General features: G+C 42.6%; 1 protein-coding gene across 1 annotated transcript in view; it reads left to right on the top strand.

The window, feature by feature from the left end:
• LOC125739180 (ankyrin repeat and BTB/POZ domain-containing protein BTBD11-A) overlaps positions 1 to 26,328 on the top strand; it is a 132,491-nt gene that overhangs the window by 27,298 nt on the left and 78,865 nt on the right. The gene's annotated exons all lie outside the window — the stretch shown is intronic.

Below are 26,328 nucleotides of genomic sequence, written 5' to 3'. Positions count from 1 at the left end.
TAATAAAAATGCCAAAGCTGTGTAATCTAAGCATGTGAAAATGAGTGTTGTTGAATATTTACTGTCAATGCTTGAGTCAGACTTCCTTGCTAGTGCATTGTTCATTTCCTTGATTTAGTATATATTCTTATCCAGTAAGTCTCAGTGCAGTAAAACTCTGTTTACTCATATATAGATAATCATGACAGGAAATGTGCAGAATAAATCATTACAATCGCATGCTGAATTCCCAAAAGACAGTAAATTATCAACGTGGTCCACTGAGTCAACCTACATTCTGGGAAATAAGACCGGCATAAAGTTATTTTTTGTGGACTGTGTTGGATTGAACCTGTCGGTGAAGGTAAAGACTTGGAGAGAGAGAGAGAGAGAGAGAGAGAGAGAGAGAGAGAGAGAGAGAGAGAGAGAGTATGTGTGCTTGTGTGTGTGTGTGTGTGTGTGTGTGTGTGCGTGTGGGCCTGGGTGTCTGATGCCCAAGGCTGGATTTATGCCTGTTATCACTTCTTCAGTGGAGAGTGTCATGTATTCACAGAGAGCCGTGGACTGAATTTTAGGCAGGCTACTTTGCAGTGGTGGTGATTTCCAAAGAAGTGCATGATGATAAAGCACTTGGACATTTGACCCAAAAACTGCCGGTATATATCCTGAGGAATGCTACTGCTGTGCCCTTGACGGGATAACCCTGCTTCATTTATTTTTATCTAGCTATATAATAATTGTGAAATTGTTAGGTTACTGCTTGCAGGACTAAATCCCCTTATAAAAGCATCTGCTAAGCATGTAATTAATTCATTTAACTTTAATTATTATAAGGTTATATAAGCTTAATATAGGCACTTATAGGCTGGCCTGTATGCAGTTGGATTTAAGTTGTCTTTTAACCAAATGAAATTTCAAGTCTTAGCTCAAATTTAAAGTGCATTGTGAAGCTGTGAGAGTCCTTCTTTAAGCCTGGTTTTTAATATGGTGTGAAGTTATGAGAGTCCTTCTTTAAGGCCTGGTTTTTATGCAGTGTGAAGTTCTGAGAGTCTCTCTTTAAAGCCTGGTCTTCATATGTGAAGCTGGGAAAGTCCTTCTTTAAAGCCTAGTTTTTATGCAGTGTGAAGCTGTGAGAGTCCATCTCTAAGCCTGATCTTAATGCAGTGTGAACTTGTGAGAGTCCCTCTTTAAAACCTAGTCTTAATGGAGGGTGATGCTGTGAGAGTCCGTCTTTAAAGTCTAGGCTTTGTGCAGTGTGAAGCCCTGAGAGTCCCTCTAAAAAGCCTGGTCTTTTCGGAGTGTGAAGTTGTGAGAGTCCCTCTTAAAGCCTAGGCTTTATGAAGTGTGAATCTCTGAGAGTCCCTCTATAAAGCCTCGTCGTTATGCAGTGTGAAGGTGTGAGAGTCCCTCATTAAAGCCTTGGTCTTTATGCAGTGCGATTTTGCAAGTTTCTTTGCTTACAGTCATATTACTCAGCTATTCTTATTTTGCTGTCTACACGCTCAATGAAATGAAAAGTCTTTTATCTACTCTTTTTGGTGGTGCCATGATGTCCAGGCGTATGTGGCAGGTTGTGGGGCCAGAGGGAGCCAATTTGGGGCTCTGGGTCCAGGGATACTGTCACCGATCAGATGGGGCCCCTGCCCATTAAGGTAACAGGTTGTGAGCATCGTGGGCTGCTGCTGTTATGCTTTCCCACGCCATTCCTATGCCTTGGTCTGCCATGTATGCTGGGAGATTTTTAATCCAGAATTCCTGATCTGAACTCATTAATCACAGGGTGTGTGGACAGCACCGGCCCTGTGTGTCAGCGTGAAGATGCCCATGTGGCTCAGTGAGTGGCCTCAAATTTCAACATGCACTGGTTTGGCTCTAACTGCCACTGCTCTGATCAGACTGTTGGATGCTGGGAGTCTTTGGAGTCACAGAGAACAGGGTCGAGCTTTTGTGTGATATTTCCCAATCATGGCCGGACGATCTTTGCTGTGCGTGGGGGGGCAGTTAGGTGCAGGTGGGGGGCGTCATGCATAAAAAGAGACGTAAAGGGGTTTCCTGCATGGCCATGCTGAGTATGTTTAGTCATATGAAAGGTTAATGGTCAGCAGAGGGTAGAATGTGAGGCCAGGCCAGCTTGACTGTAGATCCAAAATCAAGCTGGAACCATGGAACAAAGTCATCTGGGTGACAGTTTGCTTGAGTGTGTGGGGTTGCAGGTAGCCTAGTTACAAATTTGGATTTGTGATCTGTGATGGATGACAATGCTGCATTTTTGAGTGCGGTACTTAATCTGGGGCTCCTTGGCAAAAAGAAATCAGGCTGTATTGTAATTAAAATGTTAATTATCCCACAAGAAGTCCATGTGGAAAAAACAGCCATGTGGTGCCTTCATTTTCAGCCATTTGCAGTATCTCAGAGCCTAAATATTTGGTCCAGTTTTATTTTTGATGAGTCACCACTGGCTTGCTGTGTCTTTACGGTCTGCAGTGATGCCCAATTCTGTGAAAAGAGGGGATGAACCATATGATTCCCCGAGGTTCTTGTCTGTTTAGCTGTTACGTGACCACAGCAGGACTTATCACATACACAGAGTTGTGACAATTGCCTGTATTGAGCCAAAAGTCAGGGAGAGGTACAGAAAGTAATTACAGGTGGCAGTTGAGGCTTTGAATATTTCATTAGGCAGATAATTAGACACCTCGGCGGGGTTACTGTCAGCTGGTGAGGGAACCAAACTGACTACCCACAATCCCACTTTAAGTGGCAGAGGCACAGACACACCTCCAAGCCTCTATAGCTGCCGAGCGTCAGGTTCCTCTGCACTTCCCATCTTGAACACTTTAAAGGATGTTTTGTATATACAGTGTCAATTCCCTTTTGAATCTCAGGCACTCCCACATACTGTAATTTGCCTTCACTACCCTCTGACTCCTCCCCTTCTCTCTGCATACATATCAGAGTCATGCTAGATTATTCAACAGCATCATACAAGAATTGTTTTTGTACTGGGGAAGCTGCAAGTACACTGAAAACGTGACATTAGACATGGAGCCGGACTTTCTTGGAGCTGCTGTGCATGATGCCAAACTAACTTTGTCCATCAAACTAAGGCCTTAGATACTGAAGTGAGTCTTTAAAGAACCAATTGCATATAGGGTGACATTCATTAGAAGGACATAAAAAGGTGGAAACTTGCCCCACAATGGATATTGGGGAGCATTCAGTTGACTTGCTAAATTTGGTTATAGGATAGTAGTTACCTGAATCAAATTGAAAGTAAATGTTCTGGAAGAGAGCATTATATCTATTCGATTCAGGCTTTACAAACTACTGGATATGGTTAACATACCCTTGATTTAAGTAAGAAATCCTTTGTTTTTGCCTGGTTAATAATTATGGCACTCTCCATCTAATTTATGCATTAAAGTTTAATTATCAGATTAAATTGTCAGTATTATAATATAGTTGAGGGGTTTTTAAAGCAATTTGCCCATCTGAGGTATGAAGCTCCTGAAAGAGCTGAAGTACTTTTCATGGGTAATGTATCTGATCCCTCCTGGGACGTGATGAGGCAGCTTTGTTGGATGCTGGATTGTCAAGTATGCTGCTTGGCTTTTATTTTTCTTCTGAACTCTCCTTAATGGTGGATCATCAGTTCCCGAGGCTGGCTGAAGATGTAGTTACACCTCATTGGCTAGTGCTTGAGCAGCCCAGTACTGGCAAGAAGGTCCACCTCTCAGGGTGGGGTCTCCTGTGTATGAACAGATGGTGCTTCCAGGCCAGGACTCCAGCTTCTGACATTTCACAACCTCTGCCCATTCCTCTTTCAAAACATTTCTTTCTGTCTCTGTGAGTCGAAAGCTGGCAGGCTTCTTTGACCTGCAAAATGCTCATCAGAAATCCCCCTCTCTGGGGGATGGGCTTGGAGACTGTAGGTCAAAAAAATTTCAGCTGGAAAAGCGGAAACTAACGGGCAAAACCCCCTGATGACCATGACTTTGGTGTTCAATTTCACAAATGCTTTCAGAACAGTGTGACTCCAGTCAGCGGTAAGATAAATGAGTCTGAATCAATGTCCCCTCCCCCTGGCCCAGTGTGTACAAAATGCTCCACAAAGCCATGCATTTGCCCCAAAAATCTCTCCCAACTGTAATGGATTCTAGACCATTTCGAGGCGTAATTTACCATATTAACCTGCACTTGCAGCTTCATTAGACATAAGAGAAGGATTTTGAATTGGGACACCTGTTTCCAAATGCTTTATATACATATCTATTCCTTCCTTTTTTGTCCTGTGTTCTTTTGCTGTGTCAAAGCCATTCACAATGCTTTAGATTCGTTTATTAAGAGTAATGAATTGATTTTGACTTGTTCTCCTCGTCTTAGGGGGTGTTCCATCATGCTGCTAATGGCCATCTTTACAGCAATATTCTTTGCAAAATTCAATCAAATATAGGTGTCTTGATAAGTTCTGTCTGTGATACTAAAATTAGCCCGCCGGTTGTCCATATTGATCATTAGCACCCCTGCCGTGCCCTTTCCCAAAGCCTTGCACCTCACTGGGTCGTCTCTCGGGAGCTCAGGAAAACTGCTGCTGTGCACTTGAATCCTGAAAGAATCATACAAAATCAAGACTATGACTTACTACATCCCACATATTTACTTATGCTACCAAGATGGCAGACTTGTTTCTAGACATTAGTACTTAAATGTGCAGCAAATGTGTAGAAAATGCTGATTCCAGATCACATAAGATTGGTAGTATAGCGTTGGGGTTTCGATGAATATTTAGGATGGTCATCACTTTAACTATCATGCAAATGGGAAATGTTTAACGAAAGTGGCTGGATGAATATGGCTCATTAGGATGTATTTCCCTAGGTTTTGGTTGCCAAGTATCTGTAAATGACACAAGCCAATGAAATAAATACACACCCATTTATAAACTATTATTCATTTTTACCTATAGAGCACCATTCCAGTCAAAACTGAATACTAGCTACCCTGACAGGAGGTTATCCAATTGGTCTTGATGAGTGATTGATTGGGTTTAAGATTACTACTGTGTGAGCTGGAATATGATTTGCATTTTCCCCTATACTTTTTGTGACATGGGGTACCCCATACCTATGGTCATTAAAGAATTGAGTCCTGTAGCTTTTAGAGAACAAAAATTCATTTAAAAAATTCCGAATGACATTTGAAACAAAGCATAAACAATAATAAGCTGGTATACAGCAGGAAACACAGAGAATGTACCACGATCTCTAAAAACCAGGCTTTGGCTAAACCTGTTCTTAATCTTTTATCCTTCTTTTATTGTTTTTTTTTCAGTTGGTTTGTCTCTTTGTTTACTGTGTGCTGAAAAGCAATAAAATGTTACCGGCAAGATCAGGGCATGTGATAAAGTTGCAGAGAAAGCCTGTGGTCTGTCTCGCTTGTTTGAATGCCGCCTTCTCTCTCTGACTGCCAATTTCTGATTCTCCAGACTGACCAGGTGTTCTTGTAAATGGTTACCAGAGTGTCTTCCTTTAAATCGCTCTGGCCCGCTTCCATTTGCAGTTCTCTGTTACAGCTTGAGGTTCCCCTACTAGATGCATTAGAAGGAGAATTGAAACAGCAATTTATGATGTGGGAATAGCTCCTCCATCAGTTTCGCTGCATTGCAAAACAGCACAGCTTCAACTGTTCTGCGGGGAAACCTACTGATGGCCCTTTTCGTCTCAAACATTCAACTCAAAGTGCTGTATTACTCTGCTCTTTTGTGAAAAATAGGGAAATGTGGGATTTTTACTGGGAAGGTCTCTGAGTCGTCGAAGGCACTTGTACTGCTGATCTTGGTGGTCTGCCTTTGCCGTCACACTGAACCTCTTATGCAACCTCCTTCACAATGAAAGGATGAATGAGCTGGTTCTTACACGCAGGGATTATTGTGTAGATTAGCTCACTTGACAGCTTCTGTAAAGTCCACGTCCTGATTATTGTTATCTCTTTCTAAGGATTTCCGCAAAAATGAATAATTATACATTGTCATGGGTTCCACGGCTTGATGGTGGCAGAAAATCTTCCATAGTTCTAAAATCTCTTTCATTTTAATGAGCAAAAGTTATTCTATTATAGTGACACATAACAATGCTTTTAATGACAAACTCATGGAGACTTAAATGGCACAATCAATTCATAAAACCTATCTTGACTTGATATTTACAGCTAAATCAATTACTTTAATGTGTATTTCAACTGAATCTCCAAAACATCATCTAAAACTTTCATTTTCTGTATTGTTGTAGTTTATGAAATAAATATTTTTTTATGTTTAATAAACTTTAATCAAACTTTATTAACTGTGCTCTGCAGTTAATGTTAGAGAGGTTAAAAAAAGACAAAAATGATTTGTAGGTATTTGTCACAAACTGAGAACTAGAACAAACAGGTCATTTATCAAAAACCGAAAACCATGAACTCTTATGAGGAAGGTAATTAAAATTACTGGGAAATTATTCTGGTACATATATACAGGACACAGACCGGTGCGTAATTATCTACACTACCAGGAACAATGAGGAAGTTTGGATGATCCAATTGACTCAGAGGACACATTGAACTAGAATTGAGTTGGATATAGGAAACTGAACTAAGCTAAAGGCCTCGGAACCTACCTCTAAATAATTAATGGAAACAGATGTCTAGGTATACCTAGATACCCCACCTTGGAACAGAGGAGAAATGCAGTGTGATATTTAGATTTTTTCATTTGGTTTGGCTGCAGGGAGGGAAATAGGATCCTAAACAAGCAAACATGTAAACATGGTGTCTGTTCAAGAGGCCACTTTCCTTCTCATTGACTTGTTGCTCCTCCATATCATTGCCGCACTGAGGTATTTAATGTTGCTGCTTCGGGCGCTGAAGATTTATTGGAAGGATCCCAAAAAATGGAGTGGACTGTGTACAGTAAAAGCCGAGGACCCCTCAGAGACCCTCATAGGGCTTGTCACATGTAATTTTGTCACATGTAATTTCCCCCTAAGCAACATATGTTGTTTGGGGGGAAATTAGACAAATAAGGTCACAGATTGGATTTGTGTCACTTGTAGCTCCATTGAGCTCTAGCACGTGGTCACAACGGGGTTTACTGGCCACTTTACAAACCACTCTTTATCTTTAACCTTATGTGGAACCCCTCTCAACATTGGGGTATCCTCCGTACCATCACAGTGAGATCTCTCAGTTCATACAAGTACACTATGCAGGGAAAATGTTGTGGGTCAAATGCAACAAAGTTGAAAGATTTATAAGCGTTTCATGTAGTTTTGTGTTGTTTAGCCTTAAAACTGTTACAGTAATGATATTTTGGCTGCTTATGTGGGGAAACTGGTTAAAAATCCTTATAACAGAGCAACAAATGACTTTTTCAACTGACTATTATGTGTTGGAGATTGCTTAACAAAAATCGGCCTCTTTCTTGGTTTGTTTAACAGTCCACCCTGTGCTCCCTCTCAGTCTGTTTTGATGCATGAATGCAGGCAAAGAGCCCTGTGTGTTTCAGGATGTCAGTCCTGGTCCAAGCTTGTTGACAGAGCCAGTGGGCCCTTGCTGTGTTTTTCTACACATAGGCAGATGACGGGCCGCTGTTGAGTCCTGTATCTAGCACTTTTGCCACTGAGCAACTTACTCTTAATGAGCCAGGGAAGCCAGTTTTACCCCCACACCCCTACACTTAGGACATAGCAGCGTTTTTTCTTCTTATTAATTTATTTGTTTGCTTGCTTGAAATGTTGTGTTATTTATATGCTCAGCTGAATGAGGCTCCCATGCAAAGTGATACACCAAACCTGCGGCTGATTTATTCAGCTGGCTCCGTTTAGAAGAAACGGCAGCGCCTAAGATGACAATCCCAGTCGGCAGCCCAGCTCAGCAGGGCCCTGGCCTTACTCTGCTTCTCTCCTTGAGGCATAGCTCACAGTGGGGATCAGCAATATATGGAAAAGAATCTTATACAATTAAAGACAACAGAGTTATTTTCTTCAAGAGCATTTCACCCCCAAAGTCGCCTGTCTCGTGCTTTGTACTTCCTGGGGTAGGCTTCAGGCTTGCTGTGAACCTGAACTTGAGGATTGGTTATAGAAATTCATTTCTGAGGTCACATGGGACTGCAGGAGACCTGGATTTAGGGAGGGATTCCCTCAGTACCAGTTTTCCATTGGAATGCATGGAATGATGACCTTCCCTGCTCCCTCCCTCTGCAGCCCACAGCCAGTTTATCTTCCGAAATCATTGCTCAAAGTCGAGCCCTAAAGGGGGGCTGACAGATCCACAGAGGAGTGTAATTTTGGGAGACAGTTTGGACCAGCTTTCCCCATGGGGGGTGGGGCTTCATTGGAAAGATGATGCAAAAGATTGAGCACTTTTTAGTCCTTGATGTTGCTTCTGCTACGTGGAATAAAAGGCATCTCCCTGGTGGAAGCCGTATCCTGCGGAAGCCTCTGTCCGCTGTGCCCCCCCCCCCCCCCCCCCCCCCCCCCCCGCCTCACAGCATGTAATTTGCCAGTAATTGCAGGTACCTACCTCCATTAGTCTTCCTTAGTCTTCCAGCTATTTTGGAAGCATGCGTTTAGCCAGCTGTGTTCCACTTATTGTGCTGCAAGATACAGGTGTGACAGAATAATTTCAAGTGCTAATGTGCTTTATTTGTTCATCCCATCAAAAGCTGCAGCCTGAATTATCTTCAGCTCATCATATAACTTCTAACCTCCACTCCTGGTCAGGTGGCCTGGAACCTAGCCTTAACCCTAAACCTAACCCAATCCAACCCTGAATTATCTCAGGCGAGAATGTTCCAGTTAAATCTGAGTTGCCAGGTTCGCGGGCAGTGGGTTATCCTGTTTTTCCTGGGGGTTGGGTTGTCCCCAGCGGCAGCCTGACTGCACCACCATGAGCCTGCAGGCCTCCCAGAAGCCAGACTGCTCATTGGCGGAGAGCTTAAGCTTGGTGTGTGACTCATGTGTATTGGCTGAATGGTGTTGGATGTGGGATCATCGCCCATCTGTAGGTATGCATGAGTCACTGGGTAAGGGGGGGACCACACAGGCCCAGTGTTCACACGAAATGGGTGCCAAAGATTTACCAGAAAACCATCATATATTCTACTGCCCATTGATAGGGCCCCGACACATTTGATAATCACCCCCATTGTTAGGTTACTGCATGTGTGATGGCTGCACTGAACAGCATTGCTTGTTGTTTTTCTCACCTTCATAGATTTTTATTTGGGTTCGGTGCTGTCAGGTTGGCTCAGTTTAAAAAGGCATGTCGTTTATTTCCAGCCATAGGTCTGTGTCGGTTTTTTTTTATGCAATAACTATGTGTGCCTCTGTAATCTGGTGTAGATGCAGTGAAGTGTAAATGAAGTTCATCTCCTCCTAATGATTAAACATCATTTAAGTGTCGTCACGCTGAAATCATGCAGTGGTTGAGAGGTGAGAGGTGAGGGGAAAATGTCTGAGGGGTTCATGCAGGTCATACGGTTATTGTCTATTTTCAACAGGTATTGAGCTGCCTTTAATCATTGTCATTGTAGCTATGGGGGCAGCTTCACACCTCCAGAATTAGAGGGCTCCAATCCTGCCTCTCTTTTGTATACTGTATGTGGAGTTTGCATCTTCTCCCCATCTCATGTGGGTTTCCTCCCATGGTCTAGCAATTAGTCATTAGCAGTTAGACTGATTAGCACCTCTGAATTTCCTATAGTGTTTGATTGTGTGCGCACGTCTGTGCCCTGAGATGCTCTGGCCATCCTGTCAAGGGTGGGTCTGGCTCCAGCCCCCTCCCAACTGGGAAAACCAGTTTAATGATGAATGTAGTCAAAATACGCTCATTTGAGTATAAGAATAAAATACCACACATAGAATGTGGCCTATGCCAAACTTTTTAGATTAAATATGGAGGAGTTTATTTTGTTGCCTAGGTGACAATGCTTTGGGACTTTTTTTTTCAAAACCTGGAAGAGTTTCAGCTAAAAAAGACATTTAATTACTACTGGCATATAATTATTAATATACCAGTCGTTGGCTTCGAAACCCGCAGTGGAAGGATTATTTTTCACTATCAGTTCCTGCCCGGTTTAAAGTGATGGCTAGGAGTGTAGAAGCTGTCAGTGTGTGGGTTTCAACGTGATCGTGATTAACAGCATGTGGTGACCTCACCCGGGGCCTCTCAAAGCCTTGTTTGTCCTATTAACACAAATGGGGCTCTGGCACAAGACAACCTGAACTGGGGGCTGCATTGATGTTTTAAACTTTCCACGAGCTGGAAGGGAAACATTTTATCATTTAGAGTGAAGGATGGGGTCCTTTGACACTGACACAGTGAACGATTGAGTCTTTTAACACAGACACCAGTGAAGTATTGGGTTAGGGTTATCTATCCTGATATGATAACACTCTTACAGTGTTCAAAAGGCTGCGTGTAAAGCAGGACCGTTATATATGGTATACATGTGTGCGTGTGTGTGGGTCATGAATAGAGTACATTGTGGGGACATTTGGTTAAAAGAACTAAAAATACCAGAAGCCTCATTTGCTTACCTATAGTTAAGGCTAGAGCTGAGCAGGGCAGAGGTTTTCGTTTTTGTGATTATGGTTTTTCCCATAGAAATGAAAGGACCGTCCCCACAAAGATATAAACATAAACGTGAGTGGCTGTGTGTGTCTGTGTGTGTTTGCCTTATTTTATCATGGCGGGGACCCGCATGACAAATTGGGACCTATATTTCATTTCAGCCTCACTTAGGACATTTCGCAGGTTAATCTGCTAGTGGAATGGTTGTGGTTACCATGATGGGCTTGTGAGGATTATTACATCCAGGACCTGGGGGGGCAGGGGTAACATCACTACCAGAGGCCAAGGAACGTCAATGCCGGAGGCAACAGAGAAGTGTCCTCCATGTGGCTGAAAAGGGATTCAGACGCTGATAAGCCAAAGTCCAGCGATAGGCCTGATCTTATATGTAAGGAATCAGAGGAGCAGTTAAAAATGATGTTGGCATATGTTCTGGGTGCTCAAGAGACTGTACACGTGTTTGTAGGCTCTGATGAGGACGGCAGATCCTGAGGAAAAGATGAGGGCCATGCTATTACCGTAGCAGAAAATGTGTCAAATTATTTAGTGATTTTTCATGGAAGTGCAGAACATAATTTGAAAAGAATTCCAAACATTTGTCCTATAGTGCAGTGTTTCCCAACCCAGTCCTTGGGGAATCCCGGACAGTCCACGTTTTTGCTTCCTCTCAGCGTGCCTGTACCAGATATTCGGTGTTCCTGATTGGCTGGAAGCTGGACGGAGCAAAAACATGGACTGTCCGGGGTTCCTTGAGGACTAGGTTGGGAAACACTGCTATAGTGTAATCTCAAATGTTACTTTATCACATCATTTTCAGGCATTTCATTAACTGCCGTTTACTTTGGCATGGAATTAGAACTTTTGGGTGCATTTATGAAGTCATTCACCTCAATTATAAATTGAAATTGCCATAAGTTGCAGAGCTACAGCTGGCACCCTTGACCTTTGACCCCCTTTTTCTATGTTCCCTCACACTCAGCCTGTCTACATGCAGTTTACCCAAGCACAGCTACCTTATTCCTGCTGAGGCTCGCTCTGACACGGTGAATCGCAGGGTTACCTTGTAGAAGAAAATACACACAACGCATTAACCTGGCAAAACTCAGCGGTAGTGTGGTTGGGGGGTGGGCCCGTTGACCCTGAGGTTTGGCTTATATATGAGTAAGCCTCACACGACGGCGTGTGGCCTACCTGGCCCCTCCCAGCTGGCCCCAGACACATGTCTGATGTCACCCCCACAGCCTGCTGGGATGTCTTCCAAATACAATGTAACATAAAGTTCTTTCACACCTGATAAAGTCAAAGTCTGTTGAGCTCGAGGGACTGATGGTGCGTGACACACTGTTAACCAAGCACATGTGCTCAATCCAGCTGTATCCCCAGGTCATAAATAGCTACATAAAATATTATTGAGATTTTATTATATGTGTTTAAAAAGCCTTAAAAGCTCAATAATGATAACCAATTAGCCATACTGGATGGCCGCTCTCTAGTGTCTGCGACCAGTGACCTCTCAATCGTCACCACAGCGCATCTAAGTTGTTGTCATTGAGAACAGTGCTTTATAGATGGTAGAGTCACAGAGTTTCAAAGTGGGGGGAGGCAGGGGGGGTGTTTTCGTCCTTGGCGTTGCTTTGGGGATCAGGCTGACAGATGATGCGGGAGATGCAGGAAATGCAGCGAGCCAGAAGGCCTGCTTTAATTTGTGACATTTGGGGAATTAACTTCCTAAAGCTCTTATCCACAGCTTTCCCGGGCACAGTAAGTCATCCCTATCGCACGCAGTGAACCTGGGCATGTGTGGGACTCATGGATGGAGGGGAGGATGTGAAGGCTGGCCAAGAGAATGGCACTGTGTGGCATCCTTCCTTTTGTTGTGGCTAAGAGATGCATGCAAGGCTCGTCTATGTTGATGATGGTGCCACACATGTGCTGGAAAGAGTGAGGAAAACGGTTTGGGTCCAACGTCAATGTCGCTCAGAACATCCACACCGATGTTGTTTCTTTCCAGACTTGGGAAGATAGATGCCAGACAACAAAAGTTGGGTTTTTATGTTTGTTTTTTGGTCTCTCTGCCAGTTTCTTGTGTCCGAACACCCGTCTGTGCTCGGTTTACTCAGTTCTACAGCATAAGTCTGCCTCCTCTGCTCCTTTTAAACCGTGAACCCAGTGTGACCCCAGCCCTCAGAACGCCCAACTCCAGGCTCATTACTGTGATTTTTATATACATTTATTATTAACCTCCGCAGAGCCCTGAATGCACCAGGATACAGCATTCTGTTCGAGCCTGTCTTCGTGCCATAAAGTGATGTCAGCTGTCATACAGACTGTAAAGGACACAGCACGTGTTCTGCTTTTCACTGAAACATATGTCAAGTGGTGGCCATAGTATTTCCAAGCAGTGGAATGGTGACAAATAGTTTATTTTGTATTCTATGCTTTTGAGACACTATACTTCAGAACGCATCTGCTGAGCTCGCTACCACCGATGTGAACATGAATAAATGTTTTCAGCATATATTCGTATGTTACACCCACCCACCCTGCTGCAATAACCACATATGCACTCCTGGGTCGTGAAAATCACAAGACGTACAAGACACGAGGCGGGGGATGTCCTGGGCGGGATGCCGTTCCATGGCAGGGCACACACACGTTGTCTGTGTACAGGGGTTTGCTCTGTGTGGTTATACCCTGAGTCTCTGGCTCATGGTGCTTTAGTATCCTCGGTCAGGCCAGGGTGACGAGTCAAGCCAGGGTGGGGGAGGGGGAGACAGAGGCACTCGCCTCAAGGACACCGGATGGCAGCTCTGTTACCAAATGGAACGTCAGCACGGAGCTGGGTTGGAGGAGGAGGTGGGAAGGGAGGAAGGTACAGAGTGTGAGCCGGCGGGCAGCTTCCTGCCGTGTCGCTGGGCGTCCACTTGTGTGGGCACCTGATTAGCTAATATGCTGTGAAAAAAACTTGACTGTTTCGGATGGTGACGGACCAATGGGAATCAAGGGCTGAAGGATGGAATGGTGCAAGTTCATTTGCATCTTTAATGTGGCAGGAAGGTGCAATGAGTGTCTTTGAGGAAACCTTGAGTATTGGGCCATTAGTCTCCGCCTTTCTATCACACTGTGTACTCACTTTATACCCTTATTTAATTGCAGGTGGCCTCACCCCTGGCACCAAACATCCACCCCATGTTTTAGTGCACTTTGAGGCTTTCTTGTACATTTCCGGTACAAATTAGTAGCTCCTTTGATATCTGGAAGCACCATTGTTGTCCCACGAACTTGTTCTTTGCAGAGGTCCACACATTGTTACATCTGAATACCCAGTTGTTCCTCTGACTGCCAGTTGTTCTTACGCCTGCATTAATTTTTTTGATGTAGCCACTTTTTTGTTTTTGCCTTATCTCCTAGCTTTTACAGCCGCTACACTTCCTGATTTTATGATATTAAGGCCTGCTTGTTGTGGCGGCATGACAGTTCACTGGGCAGCAATGTTGGCTCGTACCTCCAGGGCTGATGATTTCAGTCCCTCCTCCGCTTGGTGTATGTATGGAGTTTCCGTGCATATTCTCTCCCTGTTGCACAGATTTCCTCTAGGTATGCTGGTTTCTTCTTGCAGTCCACAAACGTTTAAGCTGAGTAGTGTCTCTAAATAACTCATGGATGAATCCAGTGTGTGTCGCTCTGCTCTGTACCCTGAGCTGTTTGAGATAGGCCCAGACTCCAAGTGACTACTGACCGGCATAAGTAATTAAAGGATTGTGGAGTGATAACTATAAGCCTCAACTTTTTACCTCAGCTAAAGATCTTATCTCAGTTGACTGACCAGTGTACATCTTGGATGTCTGCAGCTCAGAGACCTACAGATCTGGAGGTCTGCTGTGGGACCCAAGGTCTCTGGAAAATATGGCAGGATTTGTCTCATTGAAGCATTTCTGGGGCACCTTGGTCACAAATACATTTTCTCAAACAAGTTGACCTTTAAATCTGATTATAATAAAATGTTCATGTCAATGCAGTGAACCTGAATGAGTTTCTTGGTGGACAGTTAGGTGCCAGTTCTGGTCTGGCTGCTGTACCATTGAAAGATGTTAAAGCCCACCAACTATGGAGATAGCTAAATGAGTTAAGATGTCATTCAATGGACTGTTAGTTCTCCGTTCACTCCCAGGCATCTAACTGAGCATTCTTGATCCAGTGTCCTTGCTGGGTTTCTCTATCTCAAGTTGGTTTCACCGATTCAGAGTTGATAGATGCACCAGACAGGCTAAGGATAGGTCCTTGGGACTGACGTCTGATGCTGGGTGGTGGGAGGGGGGGCTGGGCATCGAGGAATGGGGAATTCGTTCTCATGCTTCTAGCGTCTCTTAAGGGCTTGAGCTGTGGGATGCGGGCGATTGCTTGGAGTGCCGCGTTTAGCGTGACAGGCAGGCGAGACCCACAGCAATCTTATTTTCACAGGAATCCATTTGCAGCATCAGGCTCACTGTGCAGATGCTTGTGAGTCTGGATGGCAGGAATAAATATCTTGTGCTGTAAAGAATATAATCTCGAATCCCAAAGGAAGGGCCCCATTAGTGTACCTATGAAAAGGTACCTCACCCGAATTAATCCTTCCGTTCATTTTCATTTTCTGCAACCATTTATACTACTAGTGCAGTACTTCATGCAGCCTAGGTTTATCCCAGGAGACACAGAGCATGAGGCAGGGGACACCCTGGGTGGGATGCCAGTATTTACCCAAGTTGTTCCAGTAAAATGTCTATTGCTTTGTATAAAAAAAAATCATCAGATAAGCAACTAAGTATAAATATTGTCAAAGTGACTGCGAGTTGTGATGTTGCGCATTTCGATGTAAATCTCAGTGACAATATTTATGCACTTCTGTACATTTTTTGTATTTTAATAAATACTGAAACACAACGATTTTTAACAAGGGTATGGATCACATGATGACAGATTCAGAGATCTTCCCTTTGCGATGAGCCATATTTTTCCTGCAGCAGATTCTGGGTCGACATTTGAAGGCCTTCTTTCTGTGAAAGCCACCAATGGGCTGCATCATCCTTTGCCGCATTGACAGGCGTCTAGGGGCCTGAAGAATGCACCATATCACTGGGGCCCGGCAGATATGCCCATACTGTCTGGGCATGTACTTCTTACTCTCTGGGCTTTGCATTAAGATGCTGGGCGAGCAGGAGGAGTCGGAAACCCTCACCGGGAGCTGCGAGAGCCGCATGCTGTTGTGCTAGATTAGGCCGGTGGTGGTCAGACCCGCTGCCCAGTCATTCTTACCTTGCCAGTCCAATATTCAACCAGTTAATCAATTAATCGATATCTCAGTTAAAGAGCAAGATTGAGATAGTTTGTCACAATGACTTCCTCTTTTATTTATAACCTCTGTGTGCAAAAATGTATAACAGAGATATACAGGTAGATGTGTAACATATAAAATATGTATATGTGTGTGTGTGTGGGGGGGGGGGGGATTATGTTTATATTACATTGTGGGGACCAAATGTCTCCCAGAATATAATAAAGACCTGTTATTTTGATGTTGTGCGGATCATTCTTCAGGTCCCCACAAAGATCTGTGAATGCAATCAAAAAAACTAAAAATGCCAAAAGTCTCATATTTTGTTTGGCTACTTGTTGTTAAGGTTAGGGCTGGGTAGGGGTTAAGGGCGTCATGTTGGGATGAGATTTTTCCCCATAGAAATGAATGGAGAGTCCCCACAAAGATATAATTACAAACCTGTGTGTGTGTGTGTGTGTGTGTGTGTGTATGTGCATGTATAATTGTGTTCTGTAGTCCTCACATATTACTGACTGCTTAGAGATGTTAAACACAAATAAGTGACATCTTTAAAAAGAAATGTCGAGAAAAGCTATTTTTTCAGTATGGGAATCTATGGTAAGTTCTTTAATGAGTAAGAGTAAACATGGCATGATGACAGTTTTCTTATTTAGATGTCCCACTGGGAGGGCAGTGAGAGAGCTTCCATTTTCAGTTAAATATAATTTAATCGGTCTTAGTAAAATTAACTGACATTTTATTTGTCCCCATGGAAAGATCAATGTGTGATCAGGACTAATTATACAACTTACGGACTGCCAGCATCATAAGAAATGCAAGGGGAAAAAAATGCCGAAAAATGAAGTTAATTTTGCTGTTATCTAAAGGACAGTTACCCTGAAGCTTCGCAGGCGTGACTGAGCCTGTTTTTTTGCATTTTTTAAAAAATTTAATCTTTAATCTAAATTTAAATACATATATATTTTTGGAGAACACATCTCAGCCTCACATAACATGCCATGTGAAAAAACTCAATATGCTGTTAAACAAGCATTTTAATGTGATTTCACATCTCCTATTTTGACACAAATGAGCGTTACCTGTGACAAATCCAGACATATCGAATACACAACATATCTGCACACACAGTAAATGTAATGACAACTGCACCGTTCTATCGCTAATTAACACTGGCTAATGGAAGAAGCTCCAGACAGTGAAGGCCAGCAGGGGTTTCCACCTAATTTAAAATTTTATTTTCATGTCACTTAGAAATGAACTTAGACATTTTTGTGTTTTTCCTATTTGTTTATTGTTTGTTTATTTTTTTATTTTTAATGAAGCATTTATTCTGTGCTCTTATCGTAGGCTTGTTTTTAGCCAAGTGTATGTCTGATATACGGTGTGTTTGGAGCCCATAATAACTCACGGTTATCATACAATAACAATGCCTTTTTTCTCTCTCTTGCATGTCTCTTGCGGACCTTTACTCTTTCTTGCTCATGGCTCTACAGGTAAGTCCGATTTTGACCTTTCTATCTGTGTCCCGCCTCTGTTATTGGTGTAGCCGTCCATAACATTTCCATGTAGCGAATATGGAATCATTTTCACACAGTGCTCCTACCTGCCAAGGTTGGGGGATCCATACCGTGCCTGCAGTGTTAAAATAATAATCTGGATTTTTAATAATATCGCACATTATGGGAGCCTGATCATGCATTGCACTCTGCACATCACTGTACATTTTTGCTGTGTTCCTGGGGGTGTCACATTACCTGTAAATGTATAATAGTTTTTTTTTTTTTGTTTGTAAGGATCTTGTGCTCACATTTGTACGCCAAATAATTTATTATAATTGATTTCAATAGATGTATTTATTTTACATAATTTACTAGACAAATGCTACGCACACCCTGCTAATTACTATGGGAATACTACATTAGTAATTTTGCCTTGATCATATTCAGTAGAGGTTATTGACATATATTGAACGGTGTGGTCAAGAGGAACAGCCAGAGGGAGCTAAATTAGGGGCCCCACCATTCATGGCGGGGGGTGTGGGGGGGTGGAAATGGGCCTCACAGCTAGCGGATTATTTTGGGATCCTCATACTACCGGACTGTGGAGGGAGCTGAGGAACTGGGGCATTAATTACTGACAGTTTCACGCTGGGCTGAAATGACTATTAACCAAAGGCCACCTCAGTGAATACAGCTCAGGAAATGCAGTTTTTTTTTTTACGGGAGAGATTATGTGGATTATAAGATATGGGATATAGGTGAAAAAACTGATAAAGGTGATCATTTTGAATAAGACCACATAACTGGGCGTCATGCTTACAAACTCTTAGCCAGGTAACGTATGGCAATAAATCAGTGACCATGGTCCGAAAACATCATTTACATAAATATGAAAGCATCATTATCATTTGTAATTGTGATGCGGTTTCTTTTAAACGTGTATTGTGTAACCTTCAAACGGTTAAGAGTAATATAAATGGCTGGAATAAATTTGCAAGTGAGGTTAGAGTTTGAAATTCAGACAGCTCACGCCAATAGAATTGTGGGAAGCCATATTATACATGTACACGGCACAGAGATAATGAAGAAGCAATTAAGATTAGACTGTGGTAAATACCTCTCGATGGGTACAGTGCTTTTGTATAATGCCTTTAATTTAGTGTCTCTTGGAGGATTGGACTCTGCTGGGTGTTGATAATGTGGTAGTTATGCACCTAAGGAATACCATGGGTGCAAATTGGATCCTTCAGAGATAGCTTATTTACAACATTATACAAAGACTTTTCCTGGGCCAGGCTTTATGAAGGTGATTATTTCAAGGACGTCACTCAGGTCATGACATTGGCCCGACACATTGAGGTGGGATCATGCCAGACGTGTCTGCTGGAGCCCAGCAGTAAGAGTCACTTATCTGTCAGAGCTTGAGAAACAGTGTGGATTTTGCTTAAAAGTTGATAATGAAAGCCAATGGGGAATGTGACAAAAGTTTTAAATGTCAGATGAATGGATTGTGGGATGACATGGTGGTGCAGTGGTTAGCACTGTTGCCTCACACCTCTGGGACCCAGGTTCAAGTCTCCACCTGGGTAACGTGTGTAGAGTTTGCATGTTCTCCCCATGTTGTCGTGGGGTTTTCTCTGGGTACTCTGGTTTGCCCCACAGTCCAAAGACATGCTGAGGCTAATTGGACTTGCTAAATTGCCCGTAGGAGTGCATGTGTGAGTGAATGGTGTGTGAGTGTGCCCTGCGATGGGCTGGCCCCCCATGTTGCGTTGTTCCCTGCCTCATGCCCATTGCTTCCGAGATAGGCTCCAGACCCCCCGTGACCCAGTAGGATAAGTGGTTTAGAAAATGGATGGATGGATGGACATCCTCTGTATTGGAACCTATTTGTTTCGATGCCTGAGAGGTTTCAAAGGAAAAACACACAGAAGGAGCTCAGAGAAGGAGGAAAGAGGCACTCATCAGCATTCGTTCACTGATTCGATTTAATATACCGTTCTTTATACATAAAGGGGAAAATTCTTTCTGAACAATTGGATGGATGGATAAATTGTTCCCTGACAAAGGAAGACTCATTTTTGATTTTGGAAACTTGCACTTCGATTGTGCTACATAATGGATTTGCTGCAATGATCACCATTTCCATATGAAAGAAGGATGCATCAAGTTATGTTTTATGGAAGAAACCATATTTAGGGTTAATACAGTGTTGATTTTAAATGAAGCTGTAGACATTAAACGGTAAATGGGCTTTTGGGTAAATACTGATATATGTAGAAAACTAGATGAAGACTCTGAAATATACAGATAATTAAAATCAAAACACCTTATTCTGGCTTTAGAAGATTCTCGCTAATTGGTGCAGGTTTGGTTCCATTTGGAAGAACATTAGGATATTAAAAATACATGAACAGAAATTTCAATAGCCAGTACTCAGTGATTGAGCAGATTCAGGAAAAATGTACAATTAAGAGCACAGGGTAATATCCCTGATTCACCTGATGTGTCCGTTTACACCGGTGATTAGATGGATGGAAATGTTAATGGTTATGTAATGAATTTAATAGTGCTCTGGTTTAACGCCCAGCTAAGCTAGTCGTTAAAAAGAATTCTGCCAAATGCAACATTCAGAATTTGTTTTTATTATCTCTTGCATAAACCTTGCAGTAAATGGAGATTTAGATTAATTTATGACCCTCCGCCCTGCCTTCCCCCCACTCTTCCCGCATAAAATGTCATTTGCTATGAACTTGCTTTCCGGTCTGAGGCATCCTAAATGGAAATGGTTGGTATTCGAAGTATCTTTTGTTAACCATTAAAAGCTATTAGCTCATTAGTTAATGGGTGGTGCAACAAGGATGCCAGTGTTGCAAACTACGTTGTGTGCAGACGTATCACATGTCCGGTATCCAGTGAGCTCAGAGGCCGCATCACTCTGACTTTATCACTACTTATAACGGCAAGTGACCTAATGGAGTTTAATTTTATATGGATGTAAAAATGAACCTGTACTGTTCTTAATGGTTACAAACTCTTTAACCTACACAACTCCCAACACTGATTGAAAGGAACTTCTAGGTGAATTAGACATTTATTTATTTTAGATTAGGATAGAGTTTGTCCTAGAAACATTGAAAATTATATAACCTGCTGAAGTTAATGAAATCATTTCTTTTAGAAAACATAATTTGAGACAGATATGGACAGAAGAAATAGATTATGTCACTGTGACTTGTGAAGATTTCATCCATTAGTTTTTATCCATAGGTAAATTGCCTGGGTAGGCCTACCCAAATCTTGCACATGATCTGATTAATTTCTAGCAGTATCTGTCTGAGGAATTCTCTGGCAAAACTGAAAAAAATCTACTAGTTATTTCCCAGTGGTGGATCCTGTGCTCAGTACTCTGATACAGTGTTGTCTTCACGAGTTTTTGTCTTGGTCCAAAATTCCATTGCTGGTCCTAAACCAGTTTCTCCACTCCCATAATCAGAGTCACGTTACAGCCTGTTCCCTATTTGAGGAAGCCTAAGTTGAGGAGGCATGTTGGGTCTTGCCCCAACTTGTGGCTTTTAAAAATCCAGGACTTTAACATAGTCTTGAAGAGCACAGGCCATTTTAAGTTTCTCATTCAAGCAACATTAGAAGGATCCAGAATGTGATAGAATAATTTACAAAACTCAGTGGTCTCTAACCAGTTTTGTATTGAAAGCTACTTTTACAAAGAAAATACTCTGTCAAGTGAATTGCAGCAGTATATTTTGCCAATGGGGGGAGGGGGGTGGATGTTGCGTCGTAATCTACTATAAATGTCTTGCTTGCCAACCACTGCTGCACAACATTCAAATGTCTTTTTTTTCTTTTTTATGAAAAGCAGGACTGCTTTGTCTGGTGCAATAGAAGCCCATCCACACATTATGGTGTAACAGAGGCCTCTCTGCAACTGACAGTAATTGTGTCTAAATTCAGTAATGCTAATAAACCCAGTGAATCTCTAATGCTTTTCAGTGCCAGCAAATGCCACATTCTGGTGGCTAACCCCATTGCTCGTGAGACAGTGGAGTCGCAAAGACATGGATCTGTGAGAATCCCTGGTCATTAGTCTGACAGCAACTTTGCTCTGACAAATTCCAGTCAAAAAATCCATGTGGACAGAAAGATATTAACGAGCCATGTCTTTGGATTAATTAGTCAAGCTGGTGTGAAAAAAAGCATATTGTTTATATTACTGGAGCATATTAGCTTGATGGCTGGTGTTTTTGAACATGTTTAGAGATGATAATTAGAGATGTGTGGGGGTGGGGGGGGGGGGCTGCATGAGCACCTGCCCCTTTTACCTGGAATATTGAAACCCCCATTCTGGAAGAATAACAACAGTCACAAGTGTATTTTCTAGCTTCCCCTGGCTTTCAGGATAGGTAACAGGTGGTGTAATGTCCTGTCATACACATAGGATGTCCTCAACATGTAAGTAACTGACTTGCACAACTTCATTGCATATCTATGTTTGGAGCAACCGAGGCTAAGGGATGCAACACCAACTGCCACCCTTGTGTGGCATCACGCGTCTCACTGCACCCCAGAGATCCCGCCTCACTGCCCTTCCAGAGCCTCAGGCTGGAGACATGCTCTCTTTTTACGTTCCATGTCAGCGAGCACAAAGTGCCGACTCCTGAGAGATTATTCTGGGCCGGCTGGTCTACAGAGACTCTTCCCGCCAACCGTGGGGCTGGTGACCTTGCAGGATGGGGGGCTTTGATACATGCATAGATTAAGACTGTACCCTCAAATCTCTGTGAACTGAATGAATGCAGTGAGAATCCATGAGATATTGGGAATATCCTCACAATATTCCTGCCAGACTGACTATGTAATAATAATAATATACATCCTTCATTTATCTTCTGAAACCATTTATCCTGTTCAGGGTCATTGGTGGGCAGGGGTCTGGAGCCTAAAGGTGCAAAGCAGGTAACAACCCAGGATGGGGTGCCAACCCATTGCAGGCTACATGCATACACACCTATGGGCAATTTGGTAACTCCAGTTTACTTTGACATGTTTTGGGACTGTGAGGGGTAAAGCAGAGTACCCAGAGGAAACCCCATAATGACATGGGGAGGACATGCAAACTCCACACACATGGAGCCACGGGGGAGACTCGAACCCTGGTCCCAGAGGTGTGAGGCATCACTGCTCACCACTGCATCACTGTGCCACCCATGTATATCTCACCTGCTCAGATCATGGATTATCGCACAAGGTGTCATCGTTCATGAGACACAGTAGATGATCTCCTTGCTCTTCTCACTGCTTCTTAGTTCCCGTACATCCCACCCAGGCCTGTTTAGAATCCGCTGGAGTCTTTCTACACAGTGGCCGTGTGACAAGCAGTACTATCAGTGACGGAAAAGGCTTGTTGCTTCGGGAGGAAAAACAGGAGATGCTCAGAGGATGCTTATAAATGAACCTTATTGATTGCCTTATTTGAGTGAGGCGAGATATTTGTGAAGCCTCTTAACAAAGTCTCCCAAGCAAAATACCCCCTTCCTTTATTTGGTGGCACACAGAGAATTAATCCCTACTCAGTGTCAGTAAAATAATTCCTTTTATTTGTTTCTTACTGTAAATTGCTTCGGTTTGCATTCTAGAACTCTGCAGACGGCACAGCTGGTTTGACAGATCAAATGGAATAAAAGGGAATGATGTCTGGCTTCTTTATTCCTGTGTCTATGAATAAATGAACCTTCTCCCTCATTGTACATATAGATATAAGTTCCTTTCTGAAGTAAACTGTCCGTTTATTGGTGCACTAACCTCACTGAAATGCACGCCCAGCACTAATGCAAGAGCTCACCCTTGGAATTGTAATCAGAGTGGAATAAACTTTAATGACCCTTATAAAGTTTTTCTTTAACCCAGAACATTAAGACTTTACTGTCCTCTAGCAATCTCTGGTGCTAAAATCTCCCTGTGCGATTAAAATTAATGCAAACAAATACATATGGTATCTATGAAACTCTATTTGGGTAATGGAGCCGATTTCAGATAAGAAAATGTAAAATCTATAAATGCAGTAAGGCAATGTGGTGTGTCTGAACTGCCTGTAGTGTATGTGCGTATGTCCTGTGTATGTACTCTGCAGTGAACTGCATCCCTTCCAGTGTGTGTTCCTGCCTTGAGCTCCCCATGACCCTGTATTGGATGGGTGGTTGGCAGATGGATGGATGGATAAATAGGTGGAGAGACGGATGGATGGATTTTCTTTCCTTGTAAATTTTAACAACAGTCTGTCATGTAAAGTGTATTATACTTACTTTATTATGCTTACTTTTTATGTATAGTATTTAATCTGCACCAACCCATTAGTCGCTCTCAGGGATCTGAACATCAATCAGATTTGCCCAAAAAGTAAATGAGGCATGTCCAGGCTGAATAGTGGACACTGGAGAAATCTTTGAGTCACACACCAAAGGTAAATCCATTTCAGAGTTATTAGTATGTTAGGCAGGCAGCTCCGCACCACCTTTAGTTTTTGGGCCCACCAGGCCAAAGATCATTGGCCTGTCGGGCTGAATTAGCGCTTAAAATGAAGTCCCCCCCTGGATGGTGCATCATTGCTTTATCCACTTTTTTGTATTTTATTACAAAGCGTTTACCAGTCTGGACACATAACGACCAAATCCCTTGTTTTATTAAAAGTTGATGATGACAGCCAATGGGGAACTTAAAGAAAGTAATAAATGTCAGATGAAAGGATCGTTCCCTGACGAAGTAAGACTCATTGCTATGGGGCTGCTTTGGTCTTTCTCTGTCAGGCGGTTCCTATCTCGACTGGGCTCTGTCTTTTATAACCTAAGGCACCGAGATCCACTCGCGTTAAAACGGCTAAGTCTGCGGCAGGGTCGGGTTTTATTTTATTATTTTTTGATGTTTCATCAAAAATCCAGGATCTCAGGAAATTTTGAATGATAAGTTACGTAGCGACCATGCAAGCTCAGGCATTGCACAAGTGGGGAGTGGCGGGGGGGGGGGGGGGGGGTGTCGGGGGGGTCGGGGGGACGGTTCAGCTGACTTTGGGGTTTAGCCAGGTTTCTGAGCAATCGCTGTATGCAAAACATGTATGCATGAATAATAGATTATATAGTAAATTATCATCACTTTTATCATCAGTGAAAGTTTCATTTAAATTAATATGCATGCAGTTAAAATTTTCATCGTAGAAAGGAAAGGCTCGGATGTGCTGGTCAACCCACCTCCATTAATAGATCTACATCAGATCAGTCCAGACCCACACCAGTCCAGACACAGGACATCCATTTGGGCCACAGCTGATGCAAGGATGGACTACAGACCAGAAGACATTCTGTAGTTTTGGTATCTGATCTGAGAGTAGCTACTGTGTAGATGCAAGACCTTCCTCCACATACTTTGATGTGAAAGGGAACGCTTGATGGCATCGCCGTCCGAAGGGGCAAACACAGATGAACGTGGGTGTATCTAACAAGGATGCAATCTCATTTTACATGGTAATGAATAGGCCAGTGTTTCATTGCTGGATGGCTGTGTAACTGTTGGAGAGCAAGGACCTTTTGGGTCATTCTGTACTGTTCCAAGAAAGAAATAATGAGAATCCACTAAGCCCTTGTAGAACAGACTCCCCATAGAATCAGGTGACAAGTTCCCTGCAACTGAACAAGGCAAAACTCAGAGGATATTCCCTGTTATACTAAGACTTGCTGGTCTGATTGATTGTTTGAATACAAGACAGACAATGCAGGTACGGAGCTGTGACATGACAACAAAAAACCTGCCCAGCGTTGTCACTTTCCTATTAAATCTTTATTGGACTCTGTGTACGCAGGCATATCACCCATTTCAGGTAACTGTCTTGAGTTATTAGTATTCAACGAAGACGGTACTCTTAGAACTTTCTAGACAGGCTGATGTATCTTTTTTTAGAGATCTTTTCTTTCAAAGGCTAAGCAAAGACCCTCTCCAGGGCAAACACAAGTGTATTTCTGTATCTAGTGGCCTGCTTTCACTCTATGACACTTTATGCATTTTTATTCCCCCAGATAATAACACACAATTTTTAATCATACAATGCATTCATTACATTTATCGTATAGTTAAATTTCACTTTTTCACCAGAGTAATTGAAGGGAAAATTTACAAAGCTCATTCAGTCCACAGGATATGCTTTTGAGAAACGTTCTTTGTTGGATTACACGAGGACTGCGTGAATTTGATTAACATATTGTGAAGAAGCCTGATTTTAGGCCATTTTTCTAGGTCAAATTTGCTCTTCAGTTAACACTGCAAGATAAAACAAGTATAGATGACAGTACACTGTTATCGACTGGTCACTAGTGCTACTTTAATGTATTCACTCCTCTAGAAGCTGGTATGTTTGATCTGTAAGTCTGGATTTGGGTTCTCTGCTAACTAGCCCACTCTGGATACGTTTGTGTATACTCCGTGTAAAGTAGTCAGAGAAGCACAGGTCTAACCTCCTGACAAGGCTTCTGGTCCTCCTCCAGTTCAAAGTGGGTTTGGGGTTTTGCTCTAAGAAGCCATCATTATTGGATTTTTGTCTGCAAGTGCAGCCTTATTGAATTTTGTTACATAATTGAGTTGTATAATTATGTTATGAACAACTGGAGAAAGCAATTTTGCATTACATACTTGTGTGCAGAGTTGATCTTAATTAATCTGACCAGTTGGTCTGTTTGTGTCTCTCTGGCTTGAGTATCTCAGTAAAATCATTTAGCAACATTTTATTTATAAATTTAGACCTCTTTGTTTCAGTGTGTTGATATCTTTCTACACACAAGCCATCTATTTACTTTAAACAGGCAGCTTGCATAAATCCCCTGTGAAAAGAACCTAATTCAGACTGGAGACGTCTTAACA

This window comes from Brienomyrus brachyistius, chromosome 3, assembly GCF_023856365.1.
Source record: "Brienomyrus brachyistius isolate T26 chromosome 3, BBRACH_0.4, whole genome shotgun sequence".
Classification (NCBI taxonomy): Eukaryota; Metazoa; Chordata; class Actinopteri; order Osteoglossiformes; family Mormyridae; genus Brienomyrus; species Brienomyrus brachyistius.
This window is presented reverse-complemented; position numbering and strand designations above follow the sequence as displayed.